At 36.2% G+C, this 22,002-nt stretch overlaps 1 protein-coding gene and 1 long non-coding RNA gene across 2 annotated transcripts in view; both read left to right on the top strand.

Moving 5' to 3' along the window:
• Positions 1-22,002, top strand: part of LOC106138830 (uncharacterized) — a 154,055-nt gene that overhangs the window by 72,172 nt on the left and 59,881 nt on the right. The gene's annotated exons all lie outside the window — the stretch shown is intronic.
• On the top strand, positions 19,016-20,293 carry LOC132902735 (uncharacterized). Its single transcript, XR_009657229.1, has 2 exons — positions 19,016-19,261; positions 19,490-20,293. It is a non-coding gene; the product is annotated as an uncharacterized LOC132902735 (long non-coding RNA).

The raw sequence follows: 22,002 nt of genomic DNA, 5'->3' as shown, positions 1-22,002 counted from the left end.
TATTGTTTTACAGCAAGTTGAACACATTCAAATCCCTAATTCAATATGTTAATTAAGTATAAAAATACCAAAATTTTCTGGGCGAGATGTCCTATAATTCTCAGTGTGGCCGTGTGGAACACACTGTGCCTAGTTGTGAACAAACATACATATGATCACGTCTATATCCCTAGCGGGGTAGACAGAGCCAACAGTCTTGAAAATACTGATAGGCCACGCTCAGCTGTTTGGCTTAGTGATAGAATTGAGATTCAAATAGTGACAGGTTGCTAGCCCATCGCCTAAAAGAGGAATCCCAAGTTTATAAGCCTATCCCTTAGTCGCATTTTACGACATCCGTGGGAAAGAGGTGGAGTGGTCCTATTCTTTTTTGTAATGGTGCCGGGAACCACACGGCACCTATATTTCTCCGTGTGGCCGTGTGAAACACACTGTGCCTAGTTGTTAAAGGGCCCCTCAACTACAGGTGTGCTCGGCACAAGTTTAACGTTCTGTGCATTCTGTTAGCACTTGCACTCCCTCCTGTCCTTCGAGTCATAAGCTGAGAGCGGATTAACTATTTTATCCTTGCCCTGAACCTGATATGAACCAGATCTGCCCACGCGCATGGCACGCGCAGCGAGGAAAACTATCGCTGTCTCGCTTTTTATTATAACGTGAAACGGGAAATTGGAAAGTTTTTCGCGCGTCAAAACCATATTAGATCATCATTTAATTATATTAAAAAGTCAATAAAAGATTCTAAACTAAATTACAAACTGTAAATAAAGTTTTTAGGACACTTGCCTCTTAAAAGGTAGGTATGTAAATTTAAGTTAAATACTTTTCACATAAACGGTAACAATTGACACTCCATAAAGTTTTTTTTTTCGAAATACACAAATTTATTGGGCCCTAATTACTTGGTCAAGAAAGACGTCGCTCCAGTTGCTTCATAATTTAAAAAAAAAAATTATTAGGCCCTAATTACTTAGCTGAGAAAGATGTCGCTATAGTCGCTTCATAATTTAAAAAAATTAATTAGGTACACCTCTTGTCTCTCCTACCTTGGGCCCTAAGGCGTGGGCGAAGGGCGCAACCCTCGGCGCAAAATTTTCAACACCGAGTCGTTACAGTTCCCTCGTAAAATGTCCAGGTACAAGCATATTGCCACAACTTGGCGGCATTTTACATGAAGAATACAAATTTGAACTTTTTATATCAAAATAAATTGAGGAAAAAACTAACCTACTTATAAAGTATGATTTTTCGTTCAATAATCTTAGTTTTCCTATTTATTACATACAAATATAAGAAAAGAAAAAATAACTGAAGACGCCGACAACTTGACACAGTGGAGATAACACACATTCCCACAAAAAGCAATGACAATTCCCGGATAAAAGTCTAGTTTTAAATAAGTCTAAGTATCCATACTCTTACGGGTGAAGACCTGAAGCGTCGTTCCCCTTCGGCAGTGAAAAAAAGGTTATGTCAGAAAGAACATGCCATAAAAAGTCGAATTTCCTAACTATCAGAAAAATTCTTATCTGACATATTTTTTTAATATCACGACCCGCGCATAAAAGTTGTCATAACCCGTACATTTCTAATAACTGTGACATACAACCCATTCGACCCCGTATTTACATACTAAAAGGGTATTGAACCCAAGCTAACAATGCGTACATATCAGAAAAAATGTTTGCATTTGGCAAAGAACAAACATGCTTATTGACTCGCGATAATCGTATGTGTGATGTGAGCAGTGTCGATAAATTGGGAAACGTGTACTTCGGTATTTATAAAAAGGTTTTGAAAATACTGATAGGCCACAATCAGCTGTTTGACTCAGTGATGGGATTGAGATTTATATAGAATGACAGGTTGCTAGCCCGTCGGCTAAAAGGAGAGTCCCAAGTTTATAAGCCTATCCCTTAGTCGGCTTTTACGACATCCATGGGAAAGAGATGTAGTGATCGATAGGATATAGAGATAGGTATTTTGTGTGTAATCTTAACTTTTGCGTTTTTTTTTTTGTGTCGAAACATCGCTTGTGCATACCTCCGCTTTCAGAGTTAAAATGATTTTTATTGACTTTTTTACGTAAAAGGATTTTACACATTTTTTTTATATGTTAAATGCTGCTACAGATATAACATATCAAATCCCATTATTAAAATAGCGAAAGTAAGTTTATTTGTTTGTTTGTTTCTTGTTTTCCCACGCGTTACCTACTGAACCAGCCTGAAATTTTGGGTATATATAAATAACTAGCTGTGCCCGCGACTTCGTCCGCGTGGAATAGTTATTTTGGACATCATATTTATTTCTCGGTCAGGCGGTCACGCGTATTAGAAAGAACGCTGGTTCGCCGTATTAAATGTTTTGCTGCAAATTGCTTATAACGACTATATCTCAAAACCTATTCGTCTGATTTATATACTGTAAATGGCAATTTTAGTCTACATGAAAAGCCGAAAGTAATAAACATATTTATTTGGATAAGGATTAATACTGAATTAAAGAAAGTTGGTTTCAAAATAACTTATGTTTATAATGAAAAAATAATCTTAAAAAATGAACATAAAAGTGGTTATTGTAAGTAAACCTTAAGAGATAGATATATGCTCTCGCGGACTTTTTTGTGGCAAAAAATGAGTACTTCACATCTTTAGTACATTGTTTTACTATATCTTTGTTGGTTTGCGCAGCGTTCGCGTGGAAAGCTCGCAGATGGCCGACTCATTCAATTTTCACCTGCATTGTTGACGTTTCCCGTAGGAAATCCGGGATAAAATGTAGCCTATAGCCTTCCTCGATAAATAGACTATCTAACAGTGAAAGAATTATTCAAATCGGTTCAGTAGTTTCTGAGATTAGCGCGTTTAAACAAACAAACAAACAAACAAACAAAACAAACTCTTCAGCTTTATAATATTAGTATAGATAAGTCTGGAGAAGGACATAGGGTACTTTTCATCCCGGTAAAAACTATAGTTCGCGTGGTATTTGCGAAAACCCAGAGTTCTTTTGAAGGTGGCGCTAAATTCGCGTGGGCAATTCTGCGTGTAAAAGTTAGTCTTCTATAATTAAAAAAGAAGACACTGACTGATTGACTAGCATATCAACACACGGCTCAAACAGACGGGTCAAGAGATTTCAAAGTTATAGGCTTCTTATTAGTGATCGTTATATGAGGTGGTGTGACAGAAATTAACAGGATATTTCGTACTTGTTTTTAATTATATTTCATTGTTCAATATTACATCAGTGCATATATCGCACCCCAACACAATTTTTCAGGAGAAGCATTTAAAACTTTATCATCCCATAACATTGTCATATTTGAAGATTTTTACAATTGAATAGCTTATACTGCGGTAACTATGTGTACTACAAAAGTAACGTTATCGCACCAAGTTAAGGGAAGCATTAGGAGAGTTATTATATGTAACACATTTTTGCATAAGTGACAGTGTCGCACCGGAGCGGAGGTGCGATATAATTTTAATGCAGGTACAGTGCCGTGCAAAATCTAGTAAGCCTTTAGTCGCGCGCGCATCATAAATCACATTTAGGTAGACTTGCGTTAACGCCCCGCTTCCGCCCACACGCTATCAATTTTGTACGCGACTGTACATCAGTCATCGAATTTGCTGCGGCCGCGCTGATTATACGTGAATATACTAGACCGTTTGATGTCTTGATGTATTTTATGAGCACATTCTTAAATTAGAGGCGACTAAAAAAATAATTTGTGGGATTAGAACCTTTGCAATCGGAGTTCTTTCGACGACCTCTAGACCGTGTGGTTCCCGGCACCAATATAAAAAAGAATAGGACCACTCCATCCCTTTTCCGTGGATGTCGTAAAAGGCGACTAAGGGATCGGCTTATAAACTTGGGATTCCCCTTTTAGGCGATGGGCTAGCAACCTGTCACTAAGTAAATTTCAATTCTATCATTAAGCCAAACAGCTGAACGTGGCTTATCAGTCTTTTTAAGACTGTCGACTCTGTCTACCCTAAAAGGGATATAGACGTGACTATATTTATGTATGTAAACCAAACGGGTCTTGAGTATATCCCACGATTTGACACGTTTCATTCTACCAAAAGATCAACAGATCTAATCAACCATTTCCGAAACACATTTCGATCTATAATTTCAATTGGTCGAACCACGTGTAGGGTCAACGTATTTCGGTCAATATTGATATATCGAGTATTCGTGAACTTGTCAAATGCATACATACAATTGTTTGAACATTGTTCCGATTACACCACTTTGAGGGGCGCTGTTGTTAATGAGAAAAAGTATCCGCTTTTGTTATTAAAAATTGTTTTGAGGGTATGATTTCCGGCTCTTTAATAGAAAAGGTCCACTCCATCTCTTTCCCATGGATGTCGTGAACGACGACTAAGGGAATGGCTAACACAATTGGCATTCTTCTTGTAGGAAATAGGCTTGCAACCTGTCACGATTTGAGTCTCAATTCTATCATTGGGCCGTAGTTACGCCGCGTTTTTATTTATTTTTTTAATTATTTATCAAATTCCAGTGAATAATAAATAAATTTGAATTCAAACAAACAAAATATATTTTCTATTGACTATGACCCGTGAAAGATGAAAGTAACTACAGTAATTATAGTTAGTTTGTATGCAAATGTAGGGTAACCAAATCGAGCGGCGAAAAAGCTAATGAAAATTCCGAAATTATTATTTTCGTTATCCCTCTCTTTCTCTCGCTCTCATTTTTACATAGTATCTCTCTTGTCATTCGAATTTTAAGTTTCAGTTTCGAGGTCCCACTTAACCCTAACTTCGACATTCTTATATAGACAAATCAGTGTAGTATATTCTTTGTAACGTTCTCAACTTCGTATAAAGCCACATTATGCTTACTTTAAGCTCGAGGTTACTTTAATATGATAGGATTTTTTTTATTGTCAGCTCAGTTCCTCATAAACTGTCCTTGGGAACTGCTTATATATTTATCACTCGCTTATACAACAACCACAAGAGAAGGTGAAGTAGCCTTATTCTTATTAGTCTCGTGCTGTCGATAACGTGCTATTCATTTCAATTTAAGTAGATATGATCATCATATAAAATTGTCATTATTTGAATCTCATTTCCATCTTTAAGCCATACGTTAGTTGAATGTAGCCTTTGGTCTTGAAAAGACCGGTTGGTTCTGTCACGTAAGGGATAAAGAGGTGATTATATGTATGTATGTATGTAGATTATAAGTCTATCCCTTAGTCGCCTTTTACGACAATCTATTATAAGAGCTGGGAACCACACGACGATTCGTAAACGGCGACTAAGGGATAGGCTTATAAAATCGGGATTCATCTTTTAGGAGATGAGCTAGCAACCTGTCACTATTTGAATCTCATTTCTATCATTAAGCCAAACAACTGAACGTATTCTATCAGTCTTTACTGTTGGCTCTGTATACCCTGCAAGGAATAAAGACGTGAAGAAAGTGAAAAAGAAGTGATTATATGTATGTACGCATGTAGATTATAAGTTCAAACCATCTTCCTGAATCATGTTTTTCCCAAATAATTCCCATAAATTTGTCAATAATGCACACCCTACCCTCGCGTAAGTGAGTTTAATACGTTTTCCAATTTTACGAACGATTTACTTGGCGATAAATTAAAAAGTTGGACCGCCTCCAAAGAGCGCGGTCCAATTCGCTGAACAAATTAGTTGTTCATCACGATTGTTCAAAAGAATATGAAAATGTTCACATGTTTGTCATTAATTCGTAGATTTTCTGTTGCTGTTCTGTTTAATTGACTTTCCAGAGTAAATCATGTGGGAATATATGTAGGTATAATGTGGTAATTTAAAATATATATAGGTATATAATTCCGACGCCTTAAAAGGTAGAATATGTGTTCACAAAAACTGTACCTAAATATTAAGACCTACATTGGAACCATATTCCAGGAATAAATGATTATGATTATGGAAAGTTGTAGAGTATGAAAAAAATATTCAAATGTAAAAAAGTAATAATTTCTTACTAGTGACACTTGTTTCTTTGTAAACTTTTTATTGCACATAAAAAATAAATATAACCAATTTAAAAATGCCAAATATTAACTTCTTCTGCTCAAATATATGTTCTTAGTGCAGATTAACTAGGTATGTCAGATATGTTTATGCCTTTCCCCCTAGGGAAACAAGCGTCGTAACAAACACGTCGTCACATCCTCGTCCTTTACGGAATATACAAAACCAATTGTCGCAAGACTCAATCAAACATACAACTTTCGATTCACTGGATGAAATCCCAATTGGATTAAGTCCAGCATTGTGTCTTCATGCCGTGTGGTTCACGGCACCAATACAAAAAAGAATAGGACCATTCCATCTCTTTCCCAACGTTCCATTCCAACGTGACCATATGTAAGTATGTAAAAAAAATATAACAAATTTCAAACATTAAATAAATTATTTTATACGTATGGTAATTTTCATAATAACAACACCAACATAATAACTCTGTTTCCACCCAGTCGAGTAAAAATCGATCATAATTATAACGATCGACATTTATTTAATGAGTTGAACACGTTTCCTTGCCTCCACGTGTACAAGATGAGCGATGGCTCAATAAAAATGTGTCGCGTCGTAAAAATACAGATTTATTAATAACATTGGATAGAATTAGAGCCCGTGGCTCGGAATTAATTGCTTTATGATACATTTGTAGATAATCGTGGCTTTTGAAGTCCTCTTCTGTTGTTAATGGCCATTAAAACGTGACAGACAATTATATTCCTTATCATTGTGAACACAGACATTATTTTGCATTGTGATTCAACGGTGTTAAAATGAACGGGTTGCATGACAAATGCCCAAGCGTTGTTTGTTATTACTATAAAGTTAAACTAGTTCTAAATTGGGCCTTAGATAGTTATATAAAAGATTTATAGCCAGTTAGCTGCGAGGGAGACGTTGAATCGGTGAAATTTAATTAGATCCAACAGGTGTATTTATGAGCGATATGATTTGAATTTTAATAAACTTGGTAAATGAAATATTGTAGGCCTTGCATAAAAAAAATACATATTATATTTTACACTTGCGCGTTGAATATAAAACATACATACGAGGCAAAAAAATCTGAATATTTTAATAAAAAATATTCAGAACGGTAAGATTCATAAACGCGTGTCTAACTCCCTATGGAATATTCAGCACAATGTGAATAAATTTTTTTATACACTGACTCTCAAATTCGTGTAGGTACATTGTTTTACGATACACTATCGGACAAGTCGAAAGGAGCATGTTCATTAACTTAAATTGAAACGACTGAAAATGCACAGTGTAATTCAGATATACAGAGTCGACGATGAGACACACTCCATTCGATTCGCCAAGAATGTTTTCAATCGATTTGCCGACTCGACTCAAGTGCCTTGATGTTGCAGAGTAATTGATTCAGTTAGAGCCAACATCACGGTAATTCGTTTGCGGACCAGAACGTCTATATTTATACTGGGTAATTGGTTTATTTTAGACCTGATGATGCAACTGGTGATTAGTGTTTAGAAAATGTATGACAGTAAATGATCGCGATTATAGATACTCTTGGCGATAAAGTGAAAATTTCACTGAGTATATATTTTTAGGGGAAATTTTGTGGCCTTCTCAATATATTGCTTAAATATAATTTATACTTACACATACATACTTATTATCACGTCTTCATCCCTCGCGGGGTAGACAGAGCCAATAATCTTGAAAAAAAGACAGGCCACGTACAGTTGTGAACGTTATAATGTAATTGAGAATCAAAGTATACGTTGCTAGCCCATCGCCTCCAAGAAGAATCCCAAGTTTATTTATTAGCCTATCCTTTAATCGCCTTATACGACATCCATGGGAAGGAGATGGAATGGTCCCATTCTTTAGTGTTGGGAACCACACGGCACTTACACATAAGATATACCAATGTCAGTTAAATCATGAATTTTTTATACAAACTAGTTAAAAAAACGCTTTGGTTTTCGAGTTCAATTAAACACAGAAAAAAAAAACAAAAGTATATTTAAAAGAATGGTTCTATCATTGTCCGTGGTTTTTGAGAGCAGCAGTGCTCATTTATTTCTTTTCTTCAGTCCACAGACAAAACAATCCAATCCCGTGATAAATTCACACGACCACAAGAATAAAGCTACCGCGACGTTTATATAAAATAACATGATAGTTAAATGACTAAATCCTAAATCCATAGACCGTATTTTAAGATTGAAGTGTTTCAAAGCATTTGTCAGGGCCTACTGATCCGTTATAGGTATTTAGTTAAGTCACCCGGATACAAATAATCCAGAAGATTCGGGTGTAATCTGTTTATGTTTTATTACTCTGTGCCTAATTTGTTACGGGAAATGGGCGGGTGAGAAATATGCCGCAGTGACTACTTAATTTTGTTGTGTTGTTCAAATTGTACTTAATTGTATTTAATTTTTTTTCTTAATTAAGTGTGTCGTGTGTGATACGTGTCGTTTGTTTTTAATATCTTTATTGCACAGAAAATTTACGGTTACATTAAACAATACTTAGTTATAAGCAGCTTTGCTTACGTACACTGTCGTTTATCGCAAATCCTACGAGAACAGTCTTCTTTTCCGAAATCAAAGGTTACCTAGAACGATAGAAAAACACGAAAATATAACCCTTCAACGTAGTAAAAATTTAACGGATGGAAATTATTTTGCACAAAAAAAGACTACATCGATACTATCTTGTTCATTTTTCCAGTCCGATCAAAGGCTGCAGTTTTGGTTTAAGCGGTTAAGTAAATAATTACCTACGCGAATTGAAATTATTCTTGCAATTTTTACAATCTTCTTGAAATTGCTCATAGATGTACTTAGTTAATATAGATAAACTTGGGATCACTCCTTTAGGCGATGGGCTAGCAACCTATCACTATTTGAATCTCAATTCTATCATTAAGCCAAGCAGCCGAATGGGGCCTATTAGTCTTTTTAAGACTCTCTGGCTCAGGCTCTGTCTACCCCGCAAGGGATATAGACGTGATTATATGTATGTATCTACTTAGTTAAACAAACAATGAAAAAATGGTACCGGTAAAAACAAAATACATATTCCTGTGAAATTTTCGATTGACGACTCTGAACGACGACTACGAAAGCTAATAATTTTGAGTAAGTTGATGGTTTTTTAAATACGCATTTCTAAAGCGAAACTGCAGCCTTACCTCGATTTTTACTTTTTTATTAACGTTTCACGATTTTAAATAACAAAAACGCTATCAGGCAGAATCCAAGCCGTGGCTTTATATCGAATACCTCGATTTTCAGTAAACCGCGCGTATTTTAGCCACAGTACCGCTTTTCTACTACGCTTTTACTGTCGGTCGGCGCTTCTAAATACTGGTCCCGAAGCTAGTTCTATTCTGCGGTGTATTGGGCCAATATTGGTCTAGTGGTCTGCATATGTGGCAAATGTTGGATCAAACGTACATTGTTTTACTAGCAATCAAATGTCTTTGAAATAAGCTTTGGGATTTTATTGTATACTACATATTGTTGTATTTTAGTTTTTAAGTTTAACCAAGCCGAATGCATCCGAGAAAACCGCATTCAAATAGTTGTGGCGTAATGTGACAAACATACAGAAAGACATACGGTAGACAGATATATAGTCAGACGGCCTCTGTGGCGCAGCGGTAGCGTGCTTGTCTGTGACATTGGAGGTCCCGGATCCGAATTCCGGCCAGGGCATGATAAGAAACGAATTTTCTCTGATTGGCCTGGGTCTTGGATGTTTATCTATATAAGTAATTATTATTAAATATGGTATCGTTGAGTTAATATCTCGTAACACAAGTCTCGAAAGTTGTATAAATTTATGCTCTAATCCTTAAAATCTTTGCTTGCGTGATTTAGACCCTTTGCTGCTATTGGCTGAGCGCGTCACTTTTTTCTCTATCATTGGCAGATGGCGTGTGATGTTAGAATTGTCGCCACAACAAGGATTTAAGTTTTAAGGATGTAATTATTGTTATATTTTTTACTTTTTTACGCAATAACTTTGTGTTGCAATACTTTAGTACAACAGCTAGTCATAATTTATCTCATGACAACCATTTGTCAGCACAGTCCACGTATAAACTCGAGTCGACACTGTAATTTAAGCGGGTTTTAATTTCACATAAGTGTAAGTAAGACCATGTAGTAGTTCATTGAACCCGCGTCAGGTGCTTTGCATACCTGCTATGACACCAAATGAGTCATACGTATCGTTTGATACGTTTACAACTCAATTTAGATATACATACATACATATATGTAATCACGTATATATCCTTTGCGGGGTAGACAGAGGCGAAAGTATTGAAAAAACTGAAAGGCCACGTTCAGCTGTTTTTTAATGATGGACTTGAGATTCAAATTAAATAAACAGGCAGCCTATCGCCTAAAGAAGAATACCAAGTTTATAAGCATATACCTTAGTCGCGTTTTACGACATCCATGGGAAAGCGATGGAGTAGTCCTATTCATATTTCAATTAGTGCCGGAAACCACACGGCATTCAATTTAGAAGCCTTTATATTTAACATACTTCTACGACGGTAGCGTAGAAAAAAAATTGTGTTTGCTTACCACTTATCGCGATCCCTGCATACTTCTTTCGCTTCAACCACATTCATAACTCTCTTCGTGCAAACTCGTCGGTTTAAAGTAAGTAAGTACCTATTTCTGTCCTGACCTTTCGCCAGGACGTTACCGATTTAATCAATTTAAATTTCTAATCTTTTTAGATCCGTTTTACATTAAAGTACTTCTCCATGTGCCGTGTGGTTCCCGGCACCAATACAAAAAAGAATAGGATCACTCCATCTCTTTCCCATGGTTTTCGTAAAAGGCGACTAAGGGATAGGCTTACAAACTTGGGATTCTTTTTTAGGCGATGGGCTAGCAACCTGTCACTATTTGAATTTCAATTCTATCATGAAGCCAAATAGCTATACGTGGCCATTTAGTCTTTTCAAGACTGTTGGCTCTGTCTACCCCGCAAGGGATATAGACGTGACGATATGTATATATGTATGTCTTTCTCCATATAAAATAGAATAGATGTATTAAAATAAAACATACAGAAGGCCAGATTAAAAATTAAGAAATTCAATGTACAATTTTCATAGTAAACTATTATCATAGACCACTAACATAATGGATCACGCATCGTTACCGATTCATAATAATAATGGGAGCGCTCGACTAACGCGATCTGTTTTGCATAGCAAATTGCCGGTTTCGGAATATCCCATGTGATAATGATACTTCGATAGCGTACGAAATAAACTATGTATCACATACATACATACATGATAGGGCTGCTGCGTTTTAGAATTCATCATAAATTTACTTTTCAAAGTATGAAGGCCACAAAAAAAAAATCCGATGTAATTAATATATTAAAATCTATTTTTTTTTTTCAATTCCCTTGATACTACGATAGCGTACGAAATAAACTATGTATCTCATACATACATTTTATGATACTACTGTTACTATTTACTTTTCAAATATTGAATAATAGGCCACAAAAAAAATGTTGTTAAGTATTTTTTTTAATCTTGCTTGCTCTCAGACTAAAATCTATTTTTATGCATATGGTCACTCCAGGAAATCTGGGGTGACAACCAGTATACGCCCGTATTAAAGAAATTCCTTTTATATGGCTTAAAAATGTGATTCAAGAAATAATAACAGTTATAAGTAAGTTATAATGATTTTGCATAACCAATTATAGGCGCAATCGAATAAAATTAACAGCGTCATCTCGATTCGCCCCTTTCAAAACAAGTCCATTTGGTGACTGATAAATGATAATCGCATGTAAGTTACATTGTTTTCCGGTTAATTGGCAATTATAGTTCGTCGACCCCGGGGATACGCCGTGAATCGTTTGTCCACGATATATGTTGTCATTGTAGTTCTTTAATTGCTTTTCTTTTCCTTTACCTGAATGAAGGGAATTCTTCTTGTTAGAAACGTAAGTGCATACATACTAACAGAGAAATTAACAAAGTCAATATATTGAAAAAAGCATTGTAGTTACATACATATATTATCACGTCTATATCCCTTGCTAAGTCCTGAAAAGACTGTAAGGCCACGTTCAGCTATTTGGCATTAAGATAGAATTGAGATTCAAATAGTGATAGGTTGCTAGGCCATCGCCTAAAAGAAGAATCTCAAGTTTATAAGCCTGTCCCTTAGTCGCCTTTTACGACATCCATGTGAAAGAGATGGAGTGGTCCTATTCTATTTTCTATTGGTACCGGGAACCACACGGCACTTGCATTGTAGTTAGTTTTGCTTATTACATCTGTGTCCTTAAATTGAAAGGCTGCTGATCCGAAAGACTGGAAAAAATGAAGCGTCGAGGACAGCAAAAAAAACCTTCTTTTAATCACTATACCATGCTTTGATGAAGACTTACAAAATACGACCTATTTCCATGCGCGGATTCAGCTCGTGTCTGTTATCACCAGAGATCGGAATAGGTAGATTGGTTTTATGTACTTGCATCATGAATTACCATAGAAAGCATAACATGGATAAGCCTCTTTTCCGGGATTCCATTTCAGTACTTACAGTAAACTACATTGTCCGCGGGTAACATAGGCCTACAATTTACGTGAACGAAGTCAGGGTAAAACAGCTACCACTAATATATTCTTCATCCCACTTGTAAAAATTCCGGATTTTTTTAAAATAATTTACAAATCCCGCAATCCCGTACGGAGGCATGTCCATATTACCAAATATATATGTTTCAGTTCATTGACCCCAATTCAATCTACCTATTCCGATCTTTAGTTATCACTTATCAAATGTACCCACATGAGTGAGATTGCCAGTTTGAAAGGACATACATTCATGTTGTTGAAAGGTAAATTATATGTTAACATCACTAAATGTAATTTTTTTTTAAATCTCTATTTTTGAAGTTCCGAAAATCGATAGTTTGAAAAGCAGTGATAATTTAAAATTTCAACTCCCGAGCTAAGACCGATCGGTGACTATGTATAATTATCAAACAGAAGAATAGATTTATTTTCAAAATTGCATACAAGGTATCACTTATTGACGTCACATCACTTAAATCTAATTATAACTACTATTATAGATTAAAATATCAATTATGAATGGATGATGAATTAAATATGTTTTGCTCTGCTGGTCTTTACCATAAGCGGCTTTTCCTTTTCTTTAACTGAATGAAGGGAATTTATTAACTTAACATTATACCAAACGATAGAGAATGAGCTGTCTGATAACTAGTAAGTTTGGCATTTCTAATGACTCTCACTTGAAAAATTGCATTCCAGAATACTTCACAAGGGAACCACTGGGATACCAAGCTTATAAAAGGATCAGAATGTCGATAACCCCCATCAATCTCTCAATAAAATCTCCCAGAACAAATTGCGACATCGGACTCTAGTCATGCTGACGCAAATGAAACTGCAAAATTACGGTTAAGGTTTAAGGTATCGATCTATTGCTAGCAACGGTTCTACTCCAGTCGAAAGCTAGGTAAAATACCCGGGATTCCGGCCAAACGAACACCTATAGGTCTGTAATGCAATGCGCATAATTCAACTTAAGGGGTATGACTGTCTCGATGTATGCAAGGGGCGATAACGCTTACTGTAATCTGGATAAACTCCTTCCTTCATACTCGTAGTGATAAAGTTAAGCTAGTTATATGGTAAGTTTATTTCATACCTTTATCAACTGAACCGAACTTCCTGAAATTTTGCTTATATATATATATATATGTATATAAATAAGAGTCTGGAAAAGGACATACCATTCATCCTGGTAAAAACTAAGTTGCCGTGGAATTTGCAAAAACACCTTTATTACGTGTGGGTAGCGCTTAATTCGCGCGGGCGAAGCTGCGGATAAAAACTAGTCTTGTAATAATTATTTCCTATTTTTCTTAGTAGTACACATTCATCTGTCTTTCTACTACATAATATATTCTCTGATGCAATGGAATCTTCACAAAATGGCGGCGAAATGACGCCACAAGATGGCTGCCGCATTGGAAACTCCGTCCTGTCGTTGTCGCAGATTATATGAATTTGCGGCAACATCTTCGAGTTTAGTTAACTAGTTTCGGGCTTACTGCTTTATCCGAGATTTCTGTTAACTGCATATCATTATAGACTTTGACGCGAATGGGAGTTATATCTTAACTTTTAGGTAATTGAGTTTGGTCGTGATGGTTAAAAAATGGATGAAAAATAATTAAGAACCAACTTCTAAAGTTCCGGTTTAAAATAGGTTCATTACCTGCGTACTATTTTATCGAAATTAGTTTAATTATTAGATTTTTTTTAAACCTAAATTACGCTTCTGTTGTAGCACCGACAGTAACCTATTTCAAATTTAAAATATATCACGGTGATAGCATCAATTTATCTGCAAACACTACATACGGCCCAATCGATTCGATAACCGTTTCCAAATAAACGCACCTATTTTGGTAAGAAAACAAAACCCGCCCTCTTTATCGGCACACCACACACGGTATTCACTAGTGTTGTCGATCGAACCTATCGATAGTCGAATAATCTCGTGACTATCGATTGAATTAGAAAAAAAGAATAATTCAGATCTCTATAGTGATATCTTGTAATAGGGAGAAACCCGCCTTGTTTATTAACTTGAAGGGACGACATAAATATATTGAACAGAGCCATATACATACATATGTATATTGAACAGAGCCAATAGTCTTGAAAAGACTGATTGGCCATGTTTTGCTGTTTGCCTTAATGGTTGAATTAAGATTCAAATAGTGACAGGTTGCTAGCCCATCGCCTAAAATAAGGATCCCAAGTTTATAAGCCTATCCCTTAGTCTCCATTTACGACATCCATGGGAAAGAGATGGAGTAGTCCTATTCTTTTTTCTATTAGTGCCGGAAACTTAATTGCATTGAAGTTTTCGATAAGAAGTATGACGACGAAGAGTTATCATAATGTACTTTTATATTATGAAATTTCAATAATATTAAAGTTTAAAAAAAACCGTACAAAAAATATATATAAAAAATGGATGGCCTCCAGATCAAAACTATCGATATACTAGTTTAGTGTTCGGCATCACTACACTACTTACGTCACTCACCCTAATCTTGTTACTGGAAAAATGGAGGTGCCACGGCTCACTCGAAATTTGTGCTGTGTAAGCAGACGACGAGAGACGTCATATCATCATCGTGGTTTAAAAAAAAACTGCCACAGATCTATGTATATTTAAGGGGTCGTTTACACTAGACCACTTTACGGCATTATAGCATACATATGTACATACATACAGTAACGTCTTTATCCCTTGCGGAGTAGACTTAGCCAAAAGTCTCCAAAAGACTTGAAAGGCCACGTTCGAAAAATGAAATTCTTTGAGCTTTTTATACGTACAGTTTACAGCAAAGAAACATGGCAGTATAACAACCAACCTATTAAGTATTTTTAGTTTAATGTTTAATTCATTATTAATATTTAGGTATTGTGTACGTATAAATTTTCGACACAATGTATTTATTTATTTATTTATTTATTTATTTATTTATGTACACAAAATTATATACAGGAGCATTTATTACAATAATTCTAGTACAAAGGTGCTACTTATTTCACAAGAAATCTCTTCCAGTAGACCCATGAGAGGAAAGATGAATTTTAGAGCGGTATGGCGTGTGCATAAATAACGTTTAACATATTTAACTAAACATACATGCTAGTACTTAAATAAATGACAGTAATAAACTACATAAACATACCAATATAAATATAATATATATAAGTCTATTTGGAGAGATAATAGTCTTTAACTCGTCGTTTGAATGAAGAGAGAGTTTGGGAATCGCGAATATCATGCGGTAAGGAATTCCACAGTCGTACAGCATGAGTAGAGAAGGAGAAAGAGTAGAAGGAAGTCTTGTGGGTAGGAATAGTAAGAATGGTGCGCAAATGGGATCTGCAAGGAGAATTAGACGAATGACGGAAAGAGAAACGATCTTTAAGATAGGAAGGAAAGGCGGGATTAAATAAAATATTAAAAAGAAGACAGAGAATGCGAGTATTTCTACGTAAGCGAATGGGAAGCCATTTCAGCTTAGTACGGTAAATGGAAACATGATCGTATTTTCTTAAGCCAAAAATGAAACGGATACAGAGATTTTGTAACCGTTCCAATTTATCCAGTTGCTCCTCTGTGGCATCAAGATAGCACGCATCAGCATAGTCCAGAATAGGAAGAATCAAACTCTGCATGAGAGAGACCCTTGTTTGAAAAGGTAGGAAATATTGAAGGCATCTTAGAGTATGAAAAGAGTAGTAGATCTTACGACTAACCTCCTTAATATGGGCCGACCAGTTAAGGTTTGAATCTATAGTAAGACCAAGGTTCCTTGCAGATTTGGTGAATTCAATTGGAGAACCATTATAGTACAGGCTTGGCAGTATATCAATGTTGATTTGATTGCACATATAATAACTACCAATTAATATAGCCTTAGATTTGACAGGATTAACCAAGAGACCATAACACTTCGCCCATTCAGAAACCCGATCAAGTTCCGCATTCATCTCCGCAATGGCTGTCAAGGAGTCTTTCTCTTTAAAATGACAATATATTTGTAAATCATCAGCGAAAAGATGATAATTGCATGTCAGTAGTTTAGAGACTGATGTTATAAATACCGAAAATAGCAACGGCGAGAGTATACCGCCCTGAGGCACACCAGCACTAAGTTTACACCAATCAGAAACCAACTCACCAACACGGACAAGCTGTGATCGATCGCGGAGATATGAATCAAACCATGATAGGGAAGAGGGAGAGATATTACTTGACCGCAGCACGCCCAACAAAACGTCAAAGTCAATAGAATTAAATGCACTAGTGAAATCCAGTAACACAATCAAAGTGAGTGACTTATTTTCCATTGCCCAACGGATGTCGTCCGTTACATTAATTAGAGCGGTGGTTGTGCTATGTCCAGGTCTGAAACCAGATTGAAATGGGCTAATAAGATTATTTTTATAGAGAAATGAAGAAAACTGGTTGTGTGAAAGATGTTCAAGAACTTTAGAGAGGTATGGTAAAATAGATATAGGACGAAGGTCAGAGAAGGATGAAGGATTAGAAGTTTTTGGCAATGGTATAACATTAGCCCGCTTCCAAGCCAAAGGAAACGTACCCGATGAAAATGAATAATTAAAGATGTGAGTTAGTACTGGTAGTAGTATGGGTAAAAGTAAACTGATCATCTTGGAGCATACTAAGTCGTTTCCCACTGCATCAGAAGAAATATGTTGAATAGCTTTAGTAACGTCATCTTGAAGAACTGCAGAAAACTCAAAGGCAGGATAAGTGGGGGTGGGTATATCTAATAATTTGGAGAGAGTAGCAGATTTAATAGTTGGATCTAAAGTTATAGGGGGATGTGAGAAATGTTTATTGAGATCATTAAGGTTAAAATGAGAGAAAGTAGAAGAAGAGGATTTTCCCACACCAACAGACCTCAAAAATTTCCACGTCTCGGCAGGGCTTCGATTCACAAGCGATTCGTGGAAGTAACGTCTCTTGGCGTCACGACATGAACGACTACACCGGTTGCGAAGCATCTTGTAAAACTGCAAATTACGTTCAGACGGACATCTCTTATATCGCCGTTTTGCTTTATCCCTGCGTGCCATCCACTCCTTAATTTCCAAAGTAAGCCAAGGGGCAGGTTTATGTTTTACTTTGACACGACGCAATGGTGCATGGCTGTCAAATAATGTGAGAATTATGGTGTTGAGAATTTCAATTTTATTGTTTATATTATTCTCATTGAAAATTAAGGTCCAATCAATGGTCAATGAGTCCCTAGTCAATGCCTCCACGTCAATACCCTTGAAATTTCGGACAGTTCGGTACTGTAACTTACGCTTAGGGGCACGAATCAGGTATGATAAGTAAAGGAGATCGTGATGTGAAAACGGAGCAGTAAGTTGACCATGACAGGCGACATTGTCAAGAGAAGAGGTAATTATAAGGTCTAACAGGGATGGGACGATGCCCGGTGCATGATGTGTTGTTGAAAGTGGTAAGATATTCAAGTTATAAGAAGACACAATGTTTTGAATTTGAAGGGAACGAGAATCGTTTTTAATGAGACACGTATTAAAATCACCCATTATAACAATGTGTTCATAGATGGGACGAAGTTCATCTAAAAGAGAATCAAATGTACTGAAATAATTAATATGGAGACTAGGAGAATAAAATACCGCAAGAAGTATTTTAGCGTGAAGCATATTCAATTCAAGGAAAATAAATTCAGCAGTTGCTGAATAAGTGGAGGGGGAACTGCGTAGAATTTTATAGGGAATTGAATTTCGGATGTAAACAGCGACACCACCACAAGCTGCACCAACTCTGTCATTGCGAATAAGGTTAAAATTATTTAAATCGACAAGAGAAGAATGTAGTGAGGGTTTTAGGAAAGATTCCGAAACAAGTATTGCATCTAAATGAGCACAATCAAAAGAGGTTACGAAATCTGGGAAATGACCAAGGATACTTTGTGCATTTATATGTACAATATTAAAATTTCGAGGATAGTCAGAAAAAATCCTAGACAGATCATCGCATAATAGCTGTCCAGGTGTGAAATCCGTATCCGCACTGAGAAAACTACAAGAAGAAGACGAGCAAGAAAAATAACTCTCGTTAATATCCATAAAAAGACAATTAACAAAATATTAATAATTTAACAAAAAAAATAATAATAATATTATAATAATAAATAATGTGACTATATTAATAGGCAATAAATTACCCGCCAAACTCACCCATTGCTCACTACTCACAAAATCTAATAATTACAGTTCCGCAAAATTTTTACAAATATAAAAGAATTACAAGTTAAGGAAAAAAAGAGAAATAAAGAAAAAGTGCTACAAATATTATGGCTTGGAACAAAACGCAGCAATTAATAATTATACTCTGATGACAATGACAACTCCACAGCAGAAATGACAGTGGCAGTAATTGTTAGTCCAAGGTGACAGGTGAATGACAATCATGATAATGACAATTGGATTAAAAACATGACAGACAATAACAGACTGTGAGGTGTGACAGTGAATTTCTATAACAATAACCAGTAAATTTTATTTAAAATTAATATTTAAAATAGAGGTAAGGGTGATATGCAAAAAAGAAAATTAAAGAAATACCTACATAGATGTGAACAATAAATGTACCGCCACCTTGGGCCACAGAAAAACCCATTAACAATAATACCGGTCATTCACTCACGTCCACGCAATCTGCTCGCTTTAGGGGCCACAGGGGCCTTACTGGAGCCAGCTTTTTGCTTGCGAGTGACTGCCGGGCCCGTCTCTTTGCCATCGGAACTTGTTTCAGCAATCGGATGGGCAGCAATAAGGGCTTGCACTTCGGAGAGGGACTCCAGCTTATGACGAGACTTGTTAGGGAGCAAGACAATGATTTTTCCCTCGACGGTCCAGCAATTCCTCACACCAAAGTGGCGACGTGCGGTGATGAATGCCTTATGCCGGGCATTGGTTAAAAATTCGGATACCGTAACACCAGAGCCTTTAAGAGTGGTTTTGCTATCCCACACAAGAGTTCTAGAATCCATATTATAAAAACGCACGATAATCGGTCGGATCCTGCCACGACGGGAACCCAGCCTATGACAAACCGCTAAATCAGTTTTTACAACACTACCCAATTTCATGTTGTCGCAAAGTATGTGAAGGACAGAATCTTGGACATTCTCATTTTCTTTCTCTGGAACCCCATGTAGCATCAGTACCTTTCTTCGCATCATGGTTTCATGTCTGTCCTGACCAAGAGAGAGCAAATCTATCTGCGATTTTATGACAGACAATGATTGTAAGACAAACTTCTTAAAATCACTGAACTCACGTGCAAGCGATGATAAATCAGGATGTCTTGGCGAAGTCCCTGAAGCAATCTGCAGCAGCTTGTCCTCATATTCCTGCATTCTTGTTTGGAATGTTCTTTGAAGATCATCAAAGCTCAGCCCATGAGTAGCCTCCATAATGCAGATTAGTGTTGAAGCGCAGGATACTTGATAGGATTATAATGTGAGATGAGCGCAGGTGAGTCTGGCAGCAAAGTTATCTACTTTTAGCCAGAGTTTTTCTTGATTAGATATTTTTAATAAATTATTAATGTGGAGCTATGTTTTTTTCGTATTTCCGCCGCGCCTACCCGCAAAGGAAAAAAAGTTTTATATTAAGTATATTGTTTTTAAAAACATATTAATACGAAAATGAGGGGGCAGGTTCCTCTGGCGTTGACTGTACGAACTATTTGCAAATCTATCGCAACATATTGAGAGTCATGCTGACCCATCTTCTCCTAATGACCCATCGGCAACCGCTACACACTAATGTTTCCGAGTACTTAATTACATTATCATAATATGGAAATCTTTTTCATACGACAACGCGGCACTTTTCGTATGTTACGATATCCTGAATATTGAAAGAATATTGTCTTACATACATACATATAGTCACGTCTGTATCCCTTGCGGGGCAGACAGAGCCAACAGTCTTGAAAAGACTAAAAGGCCACGTTTAGCTGTATGGCTTTAAGACGGATTTGAGATTCAAATAGCAATAGGTTGCTAGTCCAACGCCAAAAAAAGAATCCCAAGTTAATTAGCCAATCCTTTAGTCCTTGATATTGTCTTCTGATTAGTAATTGTGTCCTTCCCCGTAGAATGGCACGCGCGACGCCATTTTTATCGTTCGCAAAAACTATCTATCGCTGTCTCGTTTCACTATATAATAAAAAGCGAAACAGCTATAGCTTTACTTAAATGTTTAGTTCTACAATTAGGTATGTTTATTAAATGTAGGGAACTGTCAATATAACTAAACACCAACTTCATTACGTGTTTCAGTAAGCGAATTATATTTGAAACATAAAGCGTAGATGCTTCTTCACTACATAGTATAAAACAAAGTCGCTATTTTAGTCTGTTTGTCTGTATGCTTAAATCTTTAAAATTACGCAACGGATTTTGATGCGTTTTTTTGTAACGGGTAGAGTGATTCAAAAGGAAGGTTTTTATGTATAATTTATTCCGAATTTTGCACCCGCGCGAAGCCGGGGCGGGTCGCTAGTTTTATATAAAAATTGTTTTCACTTCATTATTTTCACAGCACTTATTATTTTGGGGGAAAACAAACCCATAAACTCCTGTCCCACAAAAGGAGATAAAAATCTCCAAATATAAACCCATCCTAAACAGAAAAGTAAACAAAGTGCCATCATTGACTGTCAACACCAAACATAGGTACATATTTATAGCACAAAATAAAATTGATACAGATATGTATTCAATATCCGATGCTAGCTAGATCTCTAAGGCTTTTGAAACTGGCAAAACGAAAGTATGAAATCGACAGGAATTACAATACCAACTTGTATTTTAAATATTTTTTTTGTTTGTTTGTCGTGTCTTCACGCGTTATTTATTGAACCAATCTTCTTGAAAATTTGCGTATATTATATAAAGAAGATACTCTAAAGAAGGACAAATGGTACTTCTGGGTAAAAACTATCGTTCCCCTCAAATGGTTTATTGGATTTTCATGATATTTTGCAAATGTCTCTCTACATTTAGTCTTATAATTCTTTTTTTTACAGTAAAATAATAAAATTTACCATTCACCAAATCCTACATCAACCTCACTCATAAAAGTCTTCATAATTCGACATCTGTATCCTATTTATTTTGTGATAGTGAGCCCCTGACCTTACCCGCCATTGTATGGTAATGTGCCGGGCCAAGGTCTATGCATTATGCAAGCAGTTGACACTTACTTATTGCCACTGGATTTATTATGCCCACTTGTGGGAAGACTGTATAGATC

This window comes from Amyelois transitella, chromosome 17 (assembly GCF_032362555.1).
Source record: "Amyelois transitella isolate CPQ chromosome 17, ilAmyTran1.1, whole genome shotgun sequence".
Classification (NCBI taxonomy): Eukaryota; Metazoa; Arthropoda; class Insecta; order Lepidoptera; family Pyralidae; genus Amyelois; species Amyelois transitella.
This window is presented reverse-complemented; position numbering and strand designations above follow the sequence as displayed.